The 22104-nt window shown below is 46.5% G+C and overlaps 1 protein-coding gene across 1 annotated transcript in view; it reads left to right on the top strand.

Moving 5' to 3' along the window:
* Positions 1-600: 600 nt before the first annotated feature.
* Positions 601-22104, top strand: part of LOC146809147 (IgGFc-binding protein-like) — a 175553-nt gene continuing 154049 nt past the window's right edge. Inside the window, exon 1 of the mRNA XM_085614299.1 lies at positions 601-642. The gene's annotated coding sequence lies outside the window, so the exon portion shown is untranslated. The remainder of the gene's footprint in view (positions 643-22104) is intronic.

The raw sequence follows: 22104 nt of genomic DNA on the forward strand, positions 1-22104 counted from the left end.
TCTGGGCTTTTCAAAGTGCTGCCGTGGCCTAAAGCTACAGTGCACGTGAACGTGCACGCGCGCGCAGCGCCATGTGTCTTTCCTCCGTAGCGATCGTAATCACGATCACTTTCACTTTCGCGGGCTCCTCTTTTTTGTTGCTATCGCTCGTGCCTTCGCAGTGCATGAAGCGGTTCTGCTGACTTCCGCCCGGACTTTCTCACCACCGATGCCTACGTCGTCTGTCTGCGAGCTGTGCCACCGACAGGGGGAGCTACAAAGGGGGTGAGTCTGACCTGCGGTGGTGAGGGGATAAACCCTTGCCCATATGTTTAACATGGCCTTCTCTGCGGGATATGGGTGACTTACGAGTGCACCCACCACTTCTGTTATTGGACGCTTGCCATATAATAGCTTTCTGTCTCATTGAAGAGTCAGGCCAGTGAGAGCGTTTGCTCCTCTTTTTTGTTGCTATCGCTCGTGCCTTCGCAGTGCATGAAGCGGTTCTGCTGACTTCCGCCCCGACTTTCTCACCACCGATGCCTACGTCGTCTGTCTGCGAGCTGTGCCGGTTCTGCTGACTTCCGCCCGGACTTTCTCACCACCGATGCCTACGTCGTCTGTCTGCGAGCTGTGCCACCGACAGGGGGAGCTACAAAGGGGGTGAGTCTGACCTGCGGTGGTGAGGGGATAAACCCTTGCCCATATGTTTAACATGGCCTTCTCTGCGGGATATGGGTGACTTACGAGTGCACCCACCACTTCTGTTATTGGACGCTTGCCATATAATAGCTTTCTGTCTCATTGAAGAGTCAGGCCAGTGAGAGCCTTGGGCACGTTTTTGGGAATCACGATTTTTCATTGTAAACTGGATACGCCTGGGCTATAGAGCAATCTGGTCGTGCCCGAAGTGCAGGCATTACATGTAAGTGCATGGACTCGTTTTTGGATGTTTGTAGGCCTCTCTTATGGGTCGTGTTTCCGTCTTTTACTGTTGATTTCTGTTATATTACTACAAGCTTTGCCGGCGACGGGCACACATTGATGCTGTCTTCCATCCCTCTCCAAACACCTTTACACACTTAAAACTGGCCTGCTTTGCATACGTGGACCATTTTTCAGCTATGTGATTCGCTTTTGGGGGCAACTTTGGTACACGACCCTATTTTCTATTCCAGTACCACCCTGATTGTCAACTTGCTATCGTGATCTGTTCTGCTCAAATCATTATTACAGACATTGTTTTATACGGTGGTTTCGTGCCAAACCTCTCCATTCTCTAGGGATGTAAATAAAAGGTATTAGTTTTGGTGGTGCTAGTGTGTCAGCAATGTTTTGAGTGGCATGGAAAACACTATATGAAGCGCGTCTCTAAATGGAGGGTTGTCGAAAAATCAATATCAATAATTTGCAAGAAGCATGGTGTATGGAATCGAGTATATTGATTACAACATTGAAAGAAAGACCTGGCGCATCAGGGTAGGATTGGTAAGGCCGGCAATGGGCTGGTATCTGAGTTGAAGCAGCATAATTCTATTGTACAGCGCTCTGACACCTTCGGGTAAAGTCCGCGCTTTATAAAAATGCATTAAATAAATAAATAAAATAAAAGCCGATTTGGACAGTGTCTGCTCTGTTTAGATAACGCCAGCGACCTTTACGGAGGCAGATGGGCCCCTATTACCTCCCTTTTACCAAGGGGGCGGAGGCGTCATTATTTCATGCCGAATGGGCGGGGGAGGGGGGGGGGGGGGGGGCGGGAGCGAGCAGAAGTGGCCTAACTTATATTCAGGTGTTGTTTACCAGTGTGAACTTATCCGTGCCCAGAGTCCTGGCAGTATTTGCAGACACCAGATCACTATTTCGCCACTACCTAACCAACACGAATCCCTCAACACACTATGTAGTAGTCTCATAGTTATGACGTTCCACAAAACTCGCTCTCTTACCTGTAAACTTGCTCTCTGTACCACGAGGGCCGATGTTTGGTCATTCATTTAAAATGACAAATTTTCAGACTTAAAACAAGTTTCTTGATTACTATGAAATTAAGTTAACAGCTTTAAACGTGAACTACAACTACAGACACAATGCTATACTACACAGACCTAGAACTACAATTACCACTGACACAGTATGCCACCTGACAAGCAGAAGGGTGCAACTGTATGTGTATGTACATCCAAACCTATCACACCACAACAGAGCACCATTAGAAACCAGCATTGGCATAGCCAATAGGTCTGGCCTTTGGGACCTTATAAGTGTTTAGCCATGCAACAGTTGCATAACTAAACACTTATAAGGTCCCAAAAGCGAGACCTATTGGCTATGCCAATGCTTGTTTTCTTTTTTTTTAAATGTAAGAAGCATTATTTTAGTTGTACTTTTTTTTTTCAACTAAAAGAAAGTCCCCCATAGACTCTAACTTCCTCTTCCTGTCCAGTAGGCTCTTCCCAGTGCTTAATGCCGCTTTGTAAATATTGAGGAGGACATAGCTCCACCAGAACGTCACTTGAGGTGACATTCTGGTGGCGCTTTCACCTTGTAAATATACCCTTCAGTCTCCCCTTTCAATACATAGATGTATACTACACATCACGGCGAGATTGGGACTGTATGAGCTACATAAAGCAAGACACAGAGAACTCTAACTCACTCATATTGCTACCACAATCTTATTGTCAGGACAGAGTAGTCTGCATGACTGCTTAAATAATCAGCCCTGAGTAAGATTAAATTGCCTCAAGCACCTGACTAGCTCTAAGTGGATCACATAATATTCGTAACATAAAATTAACTCACCTCTGAGTGTGAGCAGCATGCTATTTGAAAAAAATATATATTAGCATTGTAGAACAAAAAACTATAAATAATTACTCACAGAGCTCCTCAATGCTAGTAGGTCAGGCAGGTCCTGAACCCAATCCAGCAGGTCAGCCCAGTGATGCATCTGCTGCTACATGGTACATGGTACACTGAACCCCACTGCTCCAGCGCATGCACTGTTTCACTCTCCCAGCAGCCAACACTACCTGAGGGCATACCCCCTCCCAGGCCTGCCACCTGCTGCCAGCGTGGAGGGGAGTTTGCACTACACATAAAAAACAAGCATTGGTATAGCCAATAGGTCTCGCCTTTGGGACCTTATAAGTGTTTAGCCATGCAACAGTTGCATAACTAAATACTTATAAGGTCTCAAAAGTGAGACCTATTGGCTATGCCAAGTAAACGTGATCAAACATCAAAGCGGTCATGCGCGGCGCGCACGCCCGCAGACATGCACTGTAACTCTAGGCTGGCCTGGTAGCACTTTTTGGAGCCCTCTCAAAAAGTCTAGCCAGACCAGCGCATGCTCTGGGTCAGGCGAGACCTAACAAGTGCTGCCACCTCTGCCTCAGAGAAAAAGAGGCGGGCTGAACCCCTTGGCAGCGCCGGTGACCCAAAGGTGCTGGGGTGGAAAAAAAGGGCCTGCAACTCACTAACCCTCCGGGCAGATGTTACTGCCACAAGGAAGACTGTTTGAATGGTCAGTAGTCTGAGAGGGCAGCTGTGCATAGGCTCCAATAGGGAGAACTAAATTAAGATCCCACTCGGGCATAATGATGAGTGTAGGAGGAAATGTGTGTACCTTTCAGGAAATGTGTCAGAACAGATGCCTTGAACAGGGAAAGCTGAAATGGCAGATAGGTAGCCTTTAATTGTGCCCAAAACAAGGCCAAAACAAGGCCTTTGCAGGGCAAGGGATAAGGCAAACAGACAAGGTTGGAGACAGAGGATAAACATATTTGGTAGCACACCAGGCCTAAAATTTGTCCCATCAGCAGTGGTACATCATTTTCATGGGGGGGAGGGGGAGGCACTTGGCTGCCAAGATGAAATCACACACTTTGGGAGGAAGATCGAACACCATCAACTGTTCCCACTCAATCGCCACGTATTTACGTGAAGATTGTGCAGGTTTTGGTGCAGTACCCTGCTCCGTTGCTGCAACAGGAGACTCTCCTGACAGGCAAGCCTTAAAGGAGGACAGATGCTTATGCTCAGGAGTTCAGTATACATGACACTCCTAGCACATTCTGATGCCACTAAGATGTCTTGGAGTAGAGAGGTGTGATGTAGCGGCCAGAGCAGCTTACTATGGACCGTGCGGTTCACTGTTCGATCCCTGGCAGCGGCGGCAGCTCAGCTCAGCATCATGTGACTCTGGGCATTAGCTCACTTAATCTCCCCGACGGCCCCCAGCGCCTTGAAACCTTTGAGGGGGTAATCCCTTTGCACTTTAGAATTAGGAATTATTTGTAATTATTACTTGGGACTTCGGCTTCTTGAGAACTCTGGATGTGCGATGTATTGGTGGAAAGGTGTATAAGAGTCCTGAGCTCGTCTCAAGATGAAAATGGCCCATATCAAAAGCCACCTTGGAAACTCCAGGGCACAGAAGTACTAACACTGCGCATTCTCAGCAGTAGCAAATAGATCTAACCAAGGTTCTCTCCAATCTCTGAGGAGACCTTGCAGTACCTTAGGATTAAGACACCATTAGTGATCGGTGAGGCATTGGTGTCTGAGTTTGTCTGCTCGGGAGTTCAGTGATCCCGACAGATATTGAACCACAAGTGATATGTTCTGATGTTCCAGCCATGTCCAGAGATGTAGGGCCTTTTCACAAAGAGTGCAAGGCTGTACTCGATCCTGCTTGTTGCAATACCATAAATTGTCTGTGAACACCTGAAACAGCTTTCCATGCTGGATGGAAGAAAGGCTTTCAATGCCAGGCGAATTGCTTGCAGTTCCAATGGGACTCCTCTGATCTCCTCCTCTCCCCGATGGCTGCCCTAACTAAGAAGTGATGCATCACTACAGTGAGCTCTGGTTGGGGAAGAGAGGGGGCTCTGCCGTTGACACAATTGTGGTCCTTGAGCCACCACTGCAGATCTTATGCAGTTCCCTCAGATATCTGGCCCAGGTCAGAGAGATCCCCACAATGCTGTGTCCACTGGGACTTTAAATCCCACTGCAGAGCCAGAATATTCCAACAGGCATGTTTTAACAGCAGGATGTAAGATACCATGAGACCCAGCAGCCTCAGAGTCAATCTCTCTGCAATCCCAGATAGAAGCCAGACAGAATCATTGCCCTAATATTCTGAACTCGTTGTTCCAGAAGGTAATCCCAACACTGCGCTGTATCTACAATAGCTTTTATGAAAGGGAGTCTCTAAGAGGGAGTCAGTCATGCCTTCAGCATGTTGATAGTGAACCGCAGCAAATGCAGAAGGTCTGCTGTAGTCTAGAGGTGGGAGAAAACTTCCTGGGGTGAGGCCACCTTCAACAGCCAGCCAGTCATCGAGGTAAGGGAAGATAGAGAGAGAGAGAGAGAGAGATAGATAGAGACAGAGAGATAATTTGTTATACACTAACTGCAAGCATATTTTAGCAAACTATGTTACATTGTCTAGCTGCAATTTTAAATTATTATGGGGTCATTACGATGGCGAAGGGACTTCAGTCTGTCCGCCACCATTGCGGTAGTGGGACCAGCCGCCTGCGAGGCGGCCTACCCACCATCCACATTAGGATGCGACCGCCAACGTGGCGGTCCCATTGCCTATCTACTGCATTGCGGCGGGGATGCAGTTAGCAGACCCCGCCTCAATACAAAAAAACAGCACTTGCATATTCTTGCACTACATGGCAGGCACCATGCGGTGCCTGCCACATGGTGAAGGGATATGTAGGGAGGTACCATAGGTGCCCCCCTGTGCCCTTGCCTCAGGCCAAGGGATGAATAGGGCCCACTACAGGCCCCTAAATTTGTTTCTGTCTGCTGTTTCGTGGCCGGTTTACCGCCGCAAAAGAACCAGCGAAAAAGAGTATCATTAACCCGATGGGCAATGGGCTGGGCAATTAGGCTGCTGCGACAGGCAGTCGGAAAATGACCGCCTGGCGGAACCGTGGCGGTCGGTCTTTCCGACCGTCATGTTTCTGCCTGCCATTGTAATCTGGTAGGCGGAAAACCCTGTTGGTGGCGGGCCCTCCGCCATCGTAAGGATCCCCTTCCTTATTGTAGACAATATTTCGGTAGCACAAATTTCAAATATTTAAAAAATATATATAACAATTTTTCAATAGTTATATTTTTGTAATAAAGTTTTTGGTCAATTTAATTACGTTTTGATAGTCGATATTTTGTTTGGACATATTTGAGCACTAATTTTTTTAAAGGTAGAAATCTTTGCTATAGCTATTTAGGAGTACAACCCTAATACGAATTCTCAGTGATAATCTCTCTCTCTATATATATATATTTGTTTATATATATTTGCATATACATGTATATATGTGTGTGTGTGTGTGTATATATATATATATATATATTTATATCTATATATATATATTATCTACTGGTGGTCGCCAGTAGATAGTTATAGTTAGGACCAAGTTTCCATAGGAAATCTCAAAATTTTATTTTGAATAACTTTGGCGCCGGTTGACGAATCCTCGCGAAATTTTCAAAACTAATGGGGCGCTCCGTTTAGCCCCTACCCTGAAAGTCTCGGGGTGATTCGTCAAGCGGGGGCCGAGAAAAAGGGGGGGTCCCAAAACGCGTTTTCCCCATGCATTTTTCTATAGGACCTTTAGTCGCAGCTACAGCCCGAACGGCTGAACAGAATTACTTGAAATTTGGCAGAGAGGTAGCCATAAGGTCAAGGAAGTGCCTTTTGCAGGTCTGGTGTAAATCTGTTCAGTTTTTCCTGAGAAAATAGCAGTTAAAAGCATATCAATATCTATACGCGCGCACCGTGCGCGCACCCTGCCGTGCGCGAGCGCAATTCTGATTGGTTGTTAGATGTCGGTAAACATTCGAATCGGTCGAAACCAGGAAGTGTCGGCCGACATTTTGTCTCTCGCAGTCTGAGGGGGTGAAAAAAAAAGGTGAAGAACGTGAAAAGGGGGCAGAGTGGACAGTTCCTGACCCCCTAGCCTTGGTCAGGGGGTCACAGAAGGACCCCCAAGGGAGAAAAAAACAATTTTTTTTAAAAAAAATGGCGAGGTGCGCGCACCGGGCATGCACGGCACGGACTGCGAACCGTGGGTGCTCGGTGCGCAAAGCGCACCGAGCGCCCACAGCGCGCACGGTGCGCGCACGGTGAGAAACCTGAAAAAAATAAAAATAATAAATACTTAATTTAGCATTTAAAAAGCCGTACAAATTCACTGAAAAAACCATAGGTTTCACACACGTTATAGTTACGAATTAGCATTTAAAAAACCTTGCAAATTCACTTAAAAAACCATAGGTTTCACACATGTTATAGTTAGCTGGACATTTCACTCGTAAAAAAACAATGAAATTCCCCCGTTATAGTTAGTGCAGGCAACTATAACTCAATCCTCTGCTTATGACGTCAGATATTACATCACTGATGACATATGTGTCTTTATGAAAAATAAATATTTGTAATATATGTATAGCTAAAGATTAATGGAAGAAGACATGGGTAAATAAGTGTCTAAATACAGTGATGTAATATCTGACGTCATCAGCAGAGGATTGCGGTCGCGTGAGTTATAGTTGCGTGCACTAACTATAACGGGGGAATTTCATTGGTTTTTTACGAGTGAAATGTCCAGCTAATTATAACATGTGTGAAACCTATGGTTTTTTAAGTGAATATATATATATATAGATATATAGATATAGATAGATATATAAATATATATCCACACTTTGCCCTGATGCGAGGACGCACTCACAGGAATTGTTTCACTGAATCTTTTATTTAAAAAAGAACCGGCGTTTCTGATAATTGAGCTTCGCCTGACACATTTCAGAGCAACATGCTCCTTCCTCATAGGCAGTTCCTTCAAAAAGCACAGAGCATTGACACACATTTATATTTCCTCTGCTTTTCATAATTAATTGCCCTCTGGTGGGCCTCCATAGATGTTGCACTCTGGCACTCGTCCTGAGGCCTACTGTAGGGCTTTTAAAATGCTTAAAATGTTTGTAAAGAATTGGCAAAGACACAGAAACCTACTGAAGGCAAACCCACTGGAGGGATTAATTGTTTCTTGACACACACTGCAAGTACCAGGATGCAACATGTTTTTTTTAATAGACAAAGTTAAGCTATAGTTATATTTCCACCGAACTATAACATCGCTGTAACCTTCGTTTTTTTCAGTGGATATCTGCAATTTTCTTCTGAAAGTAAGATATTGTTAGACCTGGCACCATTGTTGTGGGTCTACCCTGCATTTTTAGGTCTCGGCTAGCGAAGGCTGCGCTTGCGCAGTCTCGCTCGCGAGATTTAGTGTTTTCAGAAGTGGGGCTTTAACCCGCCCCTCTTCTTCCCTTTTCTCCATTGGCTGGCCTCTTAAATGCTGGTCAGACATTGGAGAAGAGCTTTGTCTCTCCAAACAAGCCCCGTCTTTTTCCGATTCGGGGGCGTGTTGTTTCACTTCTTTCACTTTTTTGAAGCCCCGCCCCTTTTACACATGGTGGGCGTGTTTTTGTTCTTTTTTTAGCGTCGGAAGATTCGTCCATTTTGTACGCGGTCGGAGCGGGACTGGGGTCGCCTCTTCCTTGCTGCTCGGCGTTTCAAGTCTAGCAACCAGTGACTATTAGTGAATAGTGAATACCTTTCCTCAGTTCGTGCTCACTAGCCGCCCACATTTGAACCTACACAAACTCATTAGGGCAGGTTTAGGATGCCAGGCTGACAACGAATTGGCAGATTTGGCATACTTTCTGAGCTGCCTTGTCTGGCACCAACTGATTCTCAAAGTTGCATTTTTACAATCATGAATCAGGAGGCGGGAGATTAGGCTCGAAATCGGTAGCCTCCCTCCTGAATCGGGAGGGTTGGCGTGGATACCCTTGTGCCCATATAAAGCGCTCCAATAGCTTTGGGTCGAGTTCGCGCTATATAAACAACTGCAAATACAGTGATACGCATGACCTCTAACTCAGCATGTCTCCAGAAATGTCATCAGAGCGGGGCCAGAATCGTATCTTAGTTTATTCTTGAAAATGTTTACTTTTAAAAGATAACAATTTACTAAGGTAAATAAACTTTATTAAACGTTTAAAGACACCTTTATTTTATTGCAACATGATATTTTTTGCAACATAACATACAAAATATTGCTCGTGCACCAGCCTGAGCCAACCCGTAACTCTGGTGTTGCTGTTAATTTGTAGACTCGTCTACCTTTGCATTGTATGAGGCAAGATATGACATCGGTTGTCATTGCCAGTGCTTGATGACTACACACACTTAATACTGTGTTAAAGTCCTTTCTCTATTTCCGGAACCACACAGTAGTGTCACCTCTGCTTCGGACGGAAGCGGAAGTTGCGGGTTGGCTCCAGGGAACCGACTGGGGTGCAGAGAAAGGCTTGCTTTGTGAAGATTCAGGGAGAACACACTAGAGAGGAAAATAAGAAAGATTTGCTGTTTCGTCGGTATGTGGCTCGGGGACAGGGAAAAGAGGCAGAATGTGAGGCGGGTGTGATTTTTGCTGCCTCCATGCACTTTGGGTTATCTGCAAATGCCGCGCATTTTTCAAAGGCGGGAAGCCCGCCACTCTTTAATTTGCGGCGCTAAAATGTAGTGCTTTGTTTGGGAGAGGTGATGGATAAAGGAGCCCTCCGCTTCTCTGAGCTTAAACTATTTTTTCATTCTTGTTGAAAATGTTCGAATGGAACCCACCCGTGAGCTAGATTGCATGAATGTGCTTGCTGAATTGTTTGAGACACTGCAGCAAATGTGTGTGGGGGGGAGGGTGGTATTCTCACATCTCAACAACAACCGTGGAGCAGACTCTTGCATTTTGTGATCTATTATTTCTAAAGTGCGCGTGGAAGCCTGTCCGAATGTGTCTGACTTCGTTTTGAAAGAGGTGGCCTTGGGATTTTACGTTTTATAGCCTGATCATATAATATAACTCTTTGATTTAGGCTTCAGAGCCCGATCCCGATAACATTACTGGCACTTTGTTATCTTGTATCAGTAGAACCTATTGTGATGCTGTAGAAATATCTTTTGAAGCATGTGTATGTGTGAGTATGTATGTGTATGTGGCTCTGTGTATGTGTGTGTGGCTTTGTGTGTGTGGCTCTGTGAGTGTGTGGGTGGCTCTGTGTGTGTGGGGGAGGCTCTATGTGTGTGTGTGTGTATGTGTGTGCCTCTATGTGTGTGGCTTTGTGTGGGTGGCTTTTTTTGTAGGTGGCTCTATGCGTGGGTGGCTCTGTCTGTGTGTGGGTAACTCTGTGTGTGTAGGTGGCTCTATTTGTGTGTGGGTTGCTCTATGTGAATAGCTCTGTGTAGGTGGCTATGTGTGGGTGGGTCTGTGTGTGTGGGTGGCTTTGTGTGTGTGGCTCTGTGTGTGGGTGCAAATGCAATAGGTCTCGCATTTTAGAGAGATTAAGCTAATGACATTGTAAATAACAATGCCATTTCTTTAAATGTGTTAAAAACAAAAACATAAACAAAAATAATGTCATGAGCAATGCCAATAGCTCTAACTTTTACAATGCCGAGACCATTGCACTGTAAATGCTTGTTTGCCTTTGCTGCCTGTGTTTTTGCTGTATGTTGGACTCCGTTTTGCTGGTCTAGATGCTTTGGGCACTTTGACACTGCTGTTCAGTGCCAAATTGCAAGTGCTCCCTTTGTAAATTACTGTTATGGTTTGGTGTTTCCATGATTGGCTATTTGATTTACTTGTCAAACCCTAGCATAGGGCACTGTGTGTGCCCAGGGCCTGTAAATAAAATGCTGCTTGTGCGCTGCAGCACTGATTGTGCCACCCACCGAAGCAGCCGGTAAAATGTAACTCTGGCCTGCCATTGCAGAGCCTGTTTACAGTCTGGGACTGCCATGTAGACTTGGCAAGTGCACACAGTTGCCAGTCCCTAAACCTTCCCTTTCCTACATATTAGTCACCCCTAAGGTAGGCCCAATGTACCCCTGTGGGCAGGATGCATTGTATGTGAAAGGTAGGACATGCCCAGATGTGTGTGGCATGCCCTGATAGTGAAGTACTGCCAATTTCATTTTTCTCTGTTGCAAGGCGGAAGACGGCCTGTTCCCATAGGACAGAATGGGGAGTTTGTTTAAAACATTTTATAAACATAACTGGCCCTGGGAACAAGGATGGAAAATAAAGTTCAGAATGTTAAAGTGCATCTTTTAGTGAGGGTGATTTTTACATTCTATGTTAAAAAAATCACTTTTAGCTAGGCTTGTGTATTGCATCTCTGGCTTTTGGGTGACAGGAGCTGGAGGTGGCAGTGCTTCCAGAAGTCTGATGAGTCAGGGCTGGGCTGAATAGACCTGGGCTGCATTTAGTGTAGGCGGAGGAGATTTCCTTTCACCTGAATGAGCCTGGTCTGCCTGCAACAATGCTGTCTCCACCTCCTGCCAGGAAGCTGCACCAGTGAGGACAGAATTGGTTTTGGTTGGGTACAGACACTCTCTGCCTTCAGAGAACAAAGGATTTTGTGTAGAAACAAGGGGAACAAGGGGAACCTTTGCCAAGGAGAAGAGCCAGAGAAACTGAGGAAGAAAACTGCCCCTGCCCTGTTTGCTGTCTGAGGTTGGCCGCCTGCAGTGGCTGCTTGCTGCCAAGGAAAGGAGAAAAGGACTTTGCTGTTTGATTTGTCACCTGCTTGAAAGAAGATCTCCATGGGCTTGAAACTGAGCTTCCCTCCTCTTCTGATGTCTCAGGGACACAAATACCAGCTCCCCTGAATTTCCTTGCTGGGAATTCTAACCTGCAAAGAGGTGCCTGCTGCTGTTCTGGACCTCTAGAAACTGTTTTACGCTGGAAGCTGGAAAAACCACGCAACTTCGAAGAAGCGAGATGCATCCATACCTGTTTCTGATGCATCGCCGAAGAAACCTTCGCAGTGCCTGCCACGGCTCAAGATATTGCCACACACTGCATCAAGTGCGCCGATCGCCGAAGTCCAAGATCATCACAGAGTTCGACGCAAGGCCTTCTGTGCGGCTGCACAAGTTCACGCATCGTCCTGCATCAAGGCGCCAGGTCTGTCGTATCTTTGGCGGACACAGTAAGAAACCGACGCATCACCTCCCCACGCAGTAAGAAACCGATACATCACCTCTTCTTTGCTGTTTATCTTTTAAAAATCGCCGCTTTCACTCCGCATACCCTCACCATAAAAACAAAAGCTCACAAACCTGCTGCTTAGAGTGGGGCCTCATCCTTCACCACCTCATTGCGAGCACCATCTTGGATCGGTCTGGATCCAATTGCTGGGCGCCATTTTGGGATGCGCGCGCCAGTGCTCTTAGAAGGTGGGCATAAAAACAGGCTAATGCAAGCGTGCAGCGTGCGCGCAGCGGGCGCGCCAGAGGCGCACCAGAGGCAAGCCCGTCTGCGCCCGTCCGCGTCCCGGACGAGTCCCGGACAACGGATGAACACTGTACCCCTAATAAGGTACGCCAGGTTTACTCTAGAAAACAGCTGCTAGAGATTGGTGGGAGAACAGACAGCGGGACTGCTGCTGATATCGCCCAGGACAATACTACTGTCCCGGGGTGGAGAGCAGGGAACTCGCACGCTAATATGCTTGGCCACCTTAATTGTGGGCTAATAAACAGTAGGTCACTAGTAAAACACTACTCTGAAATAGCGTTTTTAATTGACAATATGAAGCTGGATGCCCTGTTTCTCACAGAGACCTGGATCAGAGCAGATTCAGCTGTGGAGATAGGTCTTGCCTGTCCAGATGGTTTCAAAATTATACATAAACCTAGGGAGGAGGGCATGGGAGGAGGGGTAGGGGTGATTTTTAGGGAGGACCTCAATTTCACTCTGCTGCATGTGGACAAACTAGAGGGAATCGAACTGATGGGCTTTGCGCTTCAGGAAGCTAGAGGTAATCTCCTCACAGGCTTGCTGTGTTATCGTCCTCCGGGGAGTAATACTGCACAACAGCCCCTCCTAAACCCCATCACTAACTTATCCCTATCTCACTCCAACATGGTCATTCTGGGAGATTTTAATTGGTGGGAGAATGCTAGTTCGAAAAATCAGCTGAGAGATTTGAATGACACCTGTCAAACGCTGGGTCTCCAACAACTAGCTACCTCCCCGACTCACCGGGGAGGACATATCCTTGACCTTTTATTTGCAAATGAGTCAAGGGTGGAACTCCTATATATCTCCCCTCAAATATGGACGGACCACTACCTACTTCATTTTACAGTACGGTCAGTTTTCCCCCCCGCCCAAGTTAACACCGCCGTGCAGTATCGGAAAGGGAGAAACTGGTCCAAATTAGCAAGGACAGGTGCTCTCCTGCCAACGCCCTCGGTGAGCCCTTTTCAGAGCTCATGTACAGTGGAGGATAATTATAATACCTACCAGAAGTAAGTCACAGCTGCATTAGACGAAGTGATCCCTATAAAAAACTGCAAGTTAGAAATAAAATATCAGCGCCTTGGTACACGGAAGATCTGAGGCAACTAAGACTACAATGTAAGAAGGCAGAAAGAACATGGAGGAAGAGCTATCTGGATAGGGATAGGGCCACCTTTAAAATAACACTGAGGAGGTACAAGTCGTGCATCCTGGGAAGTAAGGCTAATTTCTATGCTCAATCCATCTTGCAAGCCCCAAACAGAATTACGGAGCTTTTCAGAATCGCAAGAACCATCTCAGCTCCATCCTGCCTGGAGACCAGAGTAGAAGCTTCACAAAAGTTGTGCGACGAGATCGCCACTCATTTTAAAGACAAAGTGGCCAAGATTGTCGATCGCTTTAAGGATAATGATGCGTCAACCCAGAATCCTGATAAAAAGACATCCAAGGGGACTCTGTACCGCCAACACTCTTTGGTCTCTTTCCCCATTATGTCGACCTCTGCTTTCGATTTTCTGGTCAGCAGTATCTCCTCCGGCTCACCCTTTGACCCTATGCCCCAGAAAATGTGGAAGACCTATGGTCATCTCACCTTTCCCTGGTTGCTTCAGATCTGCAACCAATCATTGGAAGTAGGGTTGGTTCCAGATAGCTGGAAGCAAGCTGTGGTGTCCCCTCTTATCAAGAAGCCCTCTCTAGACCCAACCAATCCGGCTAACTTTCGGCCCATCTCCCTCCTTCCTTTCCCAATCAAGCCCTGGAAAGGGTCGTGAGTAGAGCTCTTTCGGAATTTCTAGAAGAGCATCACCTACTAGACATGGACCAGTTCGGCTTCCGCCCTGGTCATGGGGCGGAGTCGGCCCTGGTTACGATGCTGGATAATATGCGAATACTGCTGACAACGGGAGCACCGCAATTTTAATGCTCCTGGACATGTCAGCCGCATTCGACACGGTGAGTCACCCCATCTTGTTGGCACGACTGGAGGAACTAGGTGTAGAGGGTCGAGCATTGCAGTGGATCCGCTCTTATCTGGCAGGGAGACAGCAGGTGGTGATGCTGGGGTCGTTTACGTCTGAGAAATCCCACGTAGCCTACGGAGTACGACAGGGTTCCAGCATCAGCCCCATTCTCTTCAACATTTACTTGCAACCATTATTTGCAATTATTAAGGCGTTTGGGGTTGAGCTGGTAAACTATGCTGATGACACACAACTGGTATTTTCGATGGAAGGAAAACAGGCGGTTTCTCTGGAGCAATTTCAAAACTGCATGAGTCTGACAACAGATTGGCTGCGGCGTAACTCCCTGCAGTTTAATGGAGACAAGACCGAGGTGCTGTTCTATTCACCATTATACCAGACTCACCGTCTGCAGTTGGAGTTTAGGCTTGCTCCAGATGAGGCTCAGCTGGTTCCAGCAAATACCATCCGTAATCTCGGCGTCTTGTTCGACAATAACCTGCAATTGAACACGCAGGCGAACAAGACAGCCAGTGTGTGCTTCGGACTAATACGAGTTCTCCGCAGGATTCTTCCGTTCTTGCCAGTGGAGATGCGTGCCTTGATTGTAAGGAGCACAGTACTCAGCAGATTGGACTACTGTAACTCTCTTTATCTGGGCGCCCCCCAGTATATTTTGCTGGGATTACAGAGAGTTCAGTCGGCTGCAGCAAAGTTGACGCTAAACCGCAAACGCGATTCCTCTTCCACTCAGGCGCTGCGTGAGCTCCACAGGCTGCCAGTCAGAGAAAGGATCCTTTTTAAATCTCTCTGCCTGATCCACAAAGCAGCACACGGGATGGGCCCGATTCCCCTGCAGGAGAGATTTTCACGTTATCTCCCCCCGAGACAGCTGCGTTCCTCTAACGCCAATCTGCTGGCACAACCCAGATTCAAACGTGTCAGGATGGGTGGGAGGGCATTTAGTGTGGCAGGTGCGCGGTTGTGGAACGAGCTCCCTCCAAGGATCAGACAGCTTGACTCCTTAATGGAATTTAGAAAGAGTCTTAAGACCTGGCTCTTCCCAGTAGCCTGATCGCCTCCGTCGCTGCATACTCCTCATCGGCATAATTTACCAACTGTTTTGTCAGAGCGCCAGGATACCCGTAGGGTGATAGGGCGCTATATAAGCCCATATACAATACAAAACAATACAAGTAACCAATGCATCACCTCCTCTTCGGTAAGGAACCAATGCATCACCTCACATGAAGCAAGGCACCGACGCATCACCTTTCCTCAATGTAAGGAACCGACGCATCACCTTCCCTGCGGCCCGTCTTGTTTGCTAGCGTGACGCATCCCAGGTACTTTGTGAGAAAAGTGTCGCATCTGCAATTTGCTTTGAACTGAACTATTTCTAGCATCTGAAAGTCATATTTTTATTACTGTATTGTGGATTTTTGTTGCTTGGCCTTGTTTTGGGTTTATATAAAGATTACTTATTTTTCTAAACTGGTGTGGTTTCCATTTGTAGTGTTTTCACTGTATCACTGTATGCGTTCACAAATGCTTTACACACTGCCTCAGAGATAAGCCTGTCTGCTCGTGCCAAGCTACCAAGGGGGTGAGCAGGGGTTATTTTAGAAGTGTATCCCCTTACCCTGACTAGTAGCAAGGGTCCTTATTTGGACAAAGGTACCTATCTCTGCCAACTAGAGACACCCATTTCTAACAGATAATATTACCTAACGATAACAGGTTTTTTAAAACGTGAAATAAAGTATTATGTGAAAACTTAAGTGGACCGTCATTATAATCTTTGGTTTCATTTCAGCCACTCACACATCAACCCACTCACTCATACATCCCTTGAAACACCCACTAACTCACCCATAAAGTCACTAGAGTCATAGAGCCACTCACACTGCCACTCATTCACCCATACAGCCACTGACACCCACACACTTACTAATACAGCCACTCAGGCAGCATCTCACTCAGTTACACAGCTATTCACACACCCACTTACACACCCATACAGCCACTTACACACCCATACACAGAAGAGTACAGTCACATAGCCACTCACATAATTAATGTTAGAAGTAGTATCTCTCACTAGTAGCACAACTAGTATAGTAATGTAACCTTTGTAGTAGCTTAGTATATATGTTTTGCATTCATAACAACTTACACTCACTTGATGATGTCATCTGTGATGTCATCACTGATGTCACTGATCATGTCAGTGATGTAATATGTGAGGTCATAAGCAGTGCACAATATGTGAGGTCATAGACAGCAGGGGTGTAAGTTATTATTAGCTCAGGTAACTATAACTGCTGAGCTTCACTGGTTTTGTGAGAGTGAAATCTGAGCATAAGAATAACGTCCCTGTAACCTTTGTTTTTTTTTTCAGTGAATAGATATATATGTTAGGCTCAGATTTCACCCATACAGAGCCTTCGAAATTCAGCAGTTATATTTACCTAAACTAACTATAACTTATGTCTCCACAGTGTACTGCTTATGACATCACTGATTACATCATCTAGAGCCTCACACCCACTCACACGACACAAACAACCACTTATACACACAACTGCTTACAAATCCACTCACTCATCCATAGAGTCACTCACACACCAGTTCACTCACCCATGCAGCCCCTCACACAGCCACTCACTGTTAGATCTGGGGGTCTCTAGTTGGCAGGGTAGGTACCACTGTCCAAGTAGGGACCCTTGCTTCTAGTCAGGGAAAGGGGGATACACTGTTAAGTTAACCCCTGCTCAACCTCTAGTTAGCTTGGCCTGAGTAGTCTAGGCTATCAAAGGCAATGTGTAAAGTATTTGTACCAACACTCACAGTAACACAGTGAAAACACCACAGATTTACTCTACACCAGTTTTAGAAAAATAAGGTATCTTTACTAAAAACTTCACAAGACCAAATACTACAGAAAAACCAACATACAATTAAAAAGGTTACTTTAAAGATAGTTCAAGAGTTTGTAGAAAGTACTCCAGGATGTAAAAATCAGTGTCCTGCACAATGCGACTCCTAATGCACAAAATGCGACACTCTCGTGCCCAACAGTACCTATAGTTGCGCTAAGGTTCCCAAAAGCTATAACAATGAAGATGGCAAAGGCGATGCGATACTCCTGAGACCTTGGGGAGTCTTTGCAGCAGCCCTGCTTCACGCAGCAGAGCTGGATGCGCCGGCTCCGATCTGTAGGGGGAGGATGCGATGACTTTGGCTTTCATTGCGTAGGTTTCTTAGGGGGAAGCTTCACGCACAGGTACGGTGCGACGCTCTTCGATGGGGCGTGATGCGCGGCATTGACTTCTGGCGCCGCAACCCTCGATGCGCCACGGGACGGGACTCTGCGTCGACGCACGCAGCGACTGGATACTTTCACGCACCGGCAGTGGTGCGGCCCGCAAACAGGTTCTGCGACGACCTTCGCCGTATCAGGAATCTTCACGCACCGGGACGATGCTCGACGCACTCGGCGATGCGGGGACTCCGGGTGCTGCGATGACGCCCGCGATGAAATTCTTCTCGCACTCTCGATCTTGCGACTCGCAACCGGATGATGCGACCCTCAAACGGATGATGCAATGGGTATCAGTTACTCTTGTTCACACTTTCTGCTTTCCAGCTCCAAAACACAGCAAAACAACCTCCTGAGGCCCCAAGACTAAGCAAGCACTCCAAGGCAGGTCAGAACTCCCTCAGCAGAGTTCCAGGGGAGCTGGTGGTGAAGTCCTTGGGTTCCTGGGACTTAATAACAGGGAGCCAGCTCTCCTCAGGCCCTTGGAGACCAGAATTTAAAGAAGGGGACACAGCAGAGTCCTTCCCCTCTCCTTGGCAGCAAAGCAAAACAGCAAGCAGGCAGTCTTCTCCTCTTCAGTTCCTTCCAGCTTTCTCCTTGGCAGAGGTTCCTTCTTAGTTCCACAGTGATCTAAAGTTTAGGTGTCTGGGGTCCTCTTCTTATACCCCTCCAAGTCTTTGTCTCTCTTTGTTCCAGTGGGGGGATTCCCCTGCTCAAACCGGTTCCGGGGTGTGCTCTGCCCTGGAGCACCTGGTTCCTTTCAGAGTGAGGGGCAGGGTTGTTGGACGCCCAGCAGGAGGTGAAGCCTTCTTTGTGCTGGCAGAGGCAGAGTCCTCAGCCTGGCCAGCAGGGGGTGGAGCCGGCATTGTGCTGGCAGAGGCAGCCCTATTCAAAACCCAGGGGCTACTCCTCCCACCCATCTAGAGCAGATCTCCCTATTCACCCTGCTGCTGACTCATCCAGACTCCTGGAGCCACCTAGCCCATCACATGACACCAGTCAGCCAATCTGCACACAGGCACACAGGAAGGTTAAACAGGAGAATAGCTACTTTCTAAAAAGTGCTATTCTCACACAGTGAATTTAAAAAGCATCTTTCTAAAAAGATGTATAATTAAATTCTGAACACATAGATACCAAACTTGGATTTTCTATCTTGCCGTTAGGGGAAGATAGGCATGTAAACAGCCTCCCCCATTCTGTCCTATGGGCAAGATAGCCTCTCAGCAGTGAAAAACGACAATGGCTGTAATTCACTACCAGGGCATGTTACACACCTCAGTACATGCCCTACCTTTCAGATACACTGCACCCAGCCCAGGGGGGTACCTAGGGCCACCATAGGGATGCCTTACATGTACAGAAAGGGAAGGATAAGGCCTGGTCAGTGGTTGCACTGGCCAGGTCGACATGACAGTCCTGGACTGCACATGGGCACTGCAAGCAGACCTAAGACATCATTTTAGCGCTACTCCTGTGTGTGGCACAATCAGTGCTGCAGCCCACTAGTAGCATTTGTACAACCAGCCCTGGCACTCTCAGTGCACTTTACTGGGGCCTTGCAGGTAGAACAAATATGCTAAACATGTATAGCCAATTATATCACAATTTCCCTAGGGAGCACTTGCACTTTGACACTGATCAGCAGTGGCAAAGTGCCCAAAGCATCTATACCAGTAAAAACGACATCCAGCATAATACAGGAGGTAGAGGCAAAAAAGTCAGGGGTAACCACGCTAAAAGATGACAGGTCTAACACTCACTTACTTATACAGTCACTTATACAGCCACTCACTTACCTATACAGCTACTCACGTACCCACTTATTTATCCATACAGCCACTCACACCCCCACTCACCCATACAGCCTTTCAATAGAGCCCTTCAATCTCCCATACAACCACTCACACACTCACTCTCCAAAACTGCCACCCCTATAAATACTCAGTTAACCAAACACCCACACAAACAGCCACTCACTCACCTATACAGCCACATATTCACTCAGTCAATCTCTTATACAGCCACTCACACAGCCACTCAGTCACCCAAACAGCCACTCAAACAGCCACTCACCCACCCATACAGCAACTCACACAGCAGTTTACTCATCCATACAGCCACTCACACACACAGTCATTCACCAATATAGCCACTCCCAAAGTCACTCATTCACCCATACAGCTAGTCACACTCATCACACACTTATTCACCCATACAGCCACTCACACACAGAGGCGGACAGTCACACAACCTCTCAGATGACATATGTTTGAAAGTGGATCACTTCTTAGTAGTACATAAAGAAATGTAATTTAACTTATTCAGTGCCTTAGTGTATATGTTTAAGTCTCATAAATGTTTACAAAATACACTCACTGGATGCTGTTGTCAACAGTGATGTCATTTGAGATGTCATCAGTAATGCAATCAGTGATGTCACTGACCATGTCATGAGTTATGTAATATCTGAGGTCATATTGACTATCCCTACCTTTAAACGCAAACGTCAAGGAGGGTGTAGGTTCTCCTACCTCGCCCCCTAAATTTTGGAACGCTTTGCCTCTAGCAATCAGGATGTGCAATGATCTGTTGGGATTCAGAAAGGCGCTCAAAGCTTGGCTGTTTGAGCAAGCTTATGCCTGAATCCCTGCGCCGTAACATGACCCAAGTTTAGCGCCATGATGAAACCTTTTGGTGAACGTGCGCTTTTATAAGTTTTTGATAACATAACATAACATAGGCAGTGCATTGCGGGGGCATAAGTTATATTTAGCTCGCTCAAAAATATGTGCTGAATTTGACTGGTTTTGTATAAATTAAATCTGAGCCTAACTATAACGTCCCTGTAAACATTTGTTTTTTATTTCCAACTATAACTTCCCTTTGGTTTATTTAGTGAATTTCTAAGGATTTTTAAAGTTATTTTCGAACTGTAACTTGTAACCTTTGAGAGTGTGTGTGTTAATGGCTGTATTAGTCAGTGAATGGTTGTATCAGTGGCTGTATGGGTCTGTCAGTGTGTTGTTTGAGTGGTTTTGTGAGTGTGTGCATGGGTGTGTGAGTGGTTGTATGGGTTTGAGTGGTGTGTGAGTGGTTGTGTGGGTGTGTGATTTGGTGTGTGAGTGAGGGCATGAGTGTCTGAGTAGCTCTGTGAGTGGGTGTGTGAGTCTCTGAGTAGGTCTGGAATGGATGGCTGAATGTCTGAGTGGGTATGTGAGTGGGTGCATTAGTCTCTGAGTTGGTCAGTGAGAAGTTATATGAGTCTCTGAATAGGTCTGTGAGTGGGTACATGAGTCTTAGTGGGTCTGTGACTTGGTGTGTCAGTGTCTGAATGATCTGTGAGTGGGTGTCTGAGTCTTTAAGCAGGTCTGTGTGTGGATGTGTGAGTCTCTGAGTGGGTCTTTGAATGGGTGCATGAGTATCTGAATTGGCCTGTGAGTGGGTGTTTGACTGTGTCTATGGGTGGATTTGTTAGTGTTTAAAAGGTTCTGTGAGTGCGTCTGGGTGAATGAGTGGGTCTCTGAGTGGATGCGTTAGACTATGAGTAGATGTAGGAGTGGGTGCATAAATCTTTTTGTGGATGTGTGAGCGGATGCTTGAGTCTCTGAGTAGGTTGTGACTGGGTGTGTGACTCTTTGAGTGGGTCTGTGACTGGGCATGTGAGTCTCTGAGTGGGTCTGTGAGAGGGTGCATGAGTGTCTGAGTGAGTCTGTGAATGCGTGTGCTAGCCTCTGAGTGGGTCTGTGAGTGGATATAAGAGACTGTGAGTGCATCTGTGAGTAAATGTATTAGTGTCTGAATGAGTCTGAGAATGTATTATTTTCAGCAATATTATGAAAATATGTCGCAAATTTACACAAGGGGGCCGTGCTGAGCGGCATGATGAATTATCGAATATCGCACATGGAAAAAACTGTACGCATAACGGACACCCAAACAACCCTACATTCGACCCGTGGGGTCAGGTAATCTCTACGATGAGCACTTATATCTCTTTCAATGTGTACTTTCAGCCCACGGTGACTCCGTCCCGTTAATTAAAATGGCGGCAGCAACTTTCTACACAGGTTGCGGCCAGCCACTCACAGTATTCTTGTTAGTATGGGTATTCATGATTCCTCACGAAATAGTCACAAATACCTTGCAACCCTAGATAGAAAAATGTGGAATTTCTTATTATCTCCTAACCTACTGAACAGATTAACGCCAAATAGAAACAAGCATTTGCAATGCAATCGGTCTCGCCTTTGGGATCTTATATGTATTTAGCTATGCAGCAAAGTAGCCTGGGTGCTGAAACATCTACTGTTCTTTAACATGGAGGGAAAGTAAGCACCAAACTGCGTGACACGCCTGGTATGGGAACACATGGAGAGAAATATTACCTCTTTTTAATATAAAATCAGGGCCGTGTACAAGTGATCTCTTCGGCATG

The sequence above is a fragment of the Triturus cristatus genome, chromosome 7, assembly GCF_964204655.1.
Source record: "Triturus cristatus chromosome 7, aTriCri1.1, whole genome shotgun sequence".
Lineage (NCBI taxonomy): Eukaryota > Metazoa > Chordata > Amphibia > Caudata > Salamandridae > Triturus > Triturus cristatus.